Genomic DNA, 2654 nt, shown 5'->3' with positions numbered 1-2654 from the left:
GCTCAGCTTCTAAACTGTTCCATAAGTCTATGCCTTGAATTGAGGTACATCTCTCTTTCAGACTAGTTTGAATCCACAGCTTTACAAACATTTCTATTCCCTTCAGATTGTAAGAACTGTGTCTCTTGATGAAATTAGCTTGAAGATTTGGTGGTAACATGTTTTTGTGGGCCTTATACATAAATAGCAGAATGTTGTAATCGACCAGATCATAAAATTTCAAATTTTCATTTTTATAAATAATTCATTATTAGACGGATGTACAGTATGTAGTCTTTTCTAGCAATAATTCTTGTTTTTTTATTTATTTATTTTTCTGCAAAATTTGATTTGTATAGTTATTTTCACAGATAAAGATCACATGGAGCAATTACCATTTTCTGAACTATTACATCACGATATTTGCAACAGAATGTGTAAATAAGGTCTGGACCAATTGTTTGGTCTTCATTCTCCTCTGGCTACATGTAACATGTAAGGCTGGATGGACAAGTCTTATAATTAATTTGTAAATAAGAAGTTTCTGCGCAGCTATAACCCCTCATCAAACTGGAAAGATGAACGGGTGGGCAGGCTGTGAAGCTCATTAAAGAGACAGCCTAAAAATGAGTTGATCTGAGACGCACCTCAAAGGGGTGAAAGGGGGGTTTGTGAAGTTACGATAAGGAGCAATTCAGACGAAAGCATTGCAGTTTCACTTTATAAAGACCAACTGAAGGATTTAAATGAAAGAAAGATTTAAAAGCATATATCTACTTTAACATTTTWGGAGCTGTTATGATTTCCTGAGTCATCGTTATTCTCATAACTTGTCTAAAATGAATCCAACAATACATTTATTATTCAACCTTCTGTATGATATAAAAGACTCTTAATTGTATTTTGTTTTTTCAACAAAAGACTGACAAGGATAAGATTTTTTAATTCAAAAAGCATAAGCCAGAACACAACATCTCATTAACAATCCACGTGAACTCCAAACGTGTCCTTTTAGCTACGACCTGCAGTAAGAAGCGTGCTGTCGATGGTTTGCCWACTTGATCTCACAGAAGTCTTTAATCGACGTTTTGAACGCCTGTTTCTGTTCAAGTGTTGTCAAGAGCCCTTCAGCCTCATCGAGGTGTTTCTGCTCTGTGCTGTCCTTGTGTTGTGCTGGTTGAATGTAAGATCTCAGTTATCTGAGTGTAAAAAACATTTTTTTTTTCAGTTGGAGAACAGATGCTCTGCGGCATTTTCTTCTCTTTCATGATATGCATTCTTTAGGCGCTTAMTTCTCATTGTCGTCATTGTTAAGATAATTATTTTTTACCATGAAGGTTTTTTCCTTTTTCTTTTCACATAAATCACTAAACTCCCTTTTATTGCCCCATTCATTTCACTTRTTTCTCCTCTGTCCTTCTGCTTACCTGCAGTATTGTTTATGTTTTCCATAAAATTGTCATTATTTCTCCCCCCATTGATTTCTTTTCCCTCTCTGCTGGCTCTCATCTTTCTCTCTTTGTTTCTCTCTTGCCCTCCACTAGTTAAATAAACCTCCCCTATTGCCCTCTCTCTCTCTCTCTACATCATGAGCCTATTCGCCGGAGGGTATGAATAATTTTTTCTGCTCCTCTTGGAGAACCAGAGGCCATGCCGACACCAAGGCTGGAATGCACCGTGCCCACTATGAGCCTGTTCTCGTGCATGATTACTGTTCAAGTGTCGAATGGTTGGAATTTTTTCACTGCAACTCGGTTTCTAACAACACGAAGCAGCGTGAAACAGGAAGTGTTGTTTGTAATGTAAATTACTGGACTCAGTATTGACAAAAAAATTGCAGGTGGTCACAGGTAGCGAATCCCAGTCGGCACAGCAAATTGAAGTGACTAGCAGGTTTTTACGGCATGCATACATAACAGGCAAAGGATTAAATTAAAGAATACACTCAAGGCTATGAGTGGCATCAAATGAAATTGGACATCACATAGAAAATCCCAGTGGACTTCATTAAAAATAAAATTTTTGCACTTAACAGCTTTCAGGTGAGCAAACTTCAGTGATTTAGTGTGTGGAAAAATATAACAAAAACTAGCTTTAGAAAAAAAATCCTTTTTATGGTGTCAGAATTTTTATGCATCTTTGAACAAAATAACAGAGATAAATAGACATTAACCCACACAATAGATTATTGTAAATTCACAAATAACAAAAGTTATCTTCAAAAATGAACATAAAAGGTAAAAGATGAACATAAAAGGTAAAAGCCAAAGTTCTATAATGTGAGAATTATACAAAACACTAAAGCAAAGATTAAAACAAACATAAAATGGAAGTAAACAAGGTTCCCACATGGCAGACATGTTGTGATTTGGATTAGGCCCAAATCTTTCAATGCCACAGCAGAGGTTTGGTTTATGTGAGCTGCCCTATGAAATGACCACATCTGGACCACCAAATCATTTTTTGCAATATCTTGACTGAGTGTTTGGTGTTAGCGCATTGTGTGGGCCAGTGTGGGGTGCCGTTTGTAAAGTTATACAGGCAAAAATTACCACCAATATTTTTTGTTTTATTTAGCCTTTTATGAGAAAAAAAGAACAGATTTGTTTTTCAAAGTCAGTTTTTCACCATATGTTTCATACATTTATAAATGTCATAGTTTATAAACTAAATAT

The sequence above is a fragment of the Austrofundulus limnaeus genome, unplaced genomic scaffold (assembly GCF_001266775.1).
Source record: "Austrofundulus limnaeus strain Quisiro unplaced genomic scaffold, Austrofundulus_limnaeus-1.0 Scaffold157, whole genome shotgun sequence".
Classification (NCBI taxonomy): domain Eukaryota; kingdom Metazoa; phylum Chordata; class Actinopteri; order Cyprinodontiformes; family Rivulidae; genus Austrofundulus; species Austrofundulus limnaeus.
Note: the sequence above shows the minus strand (reverse complement) of the source record.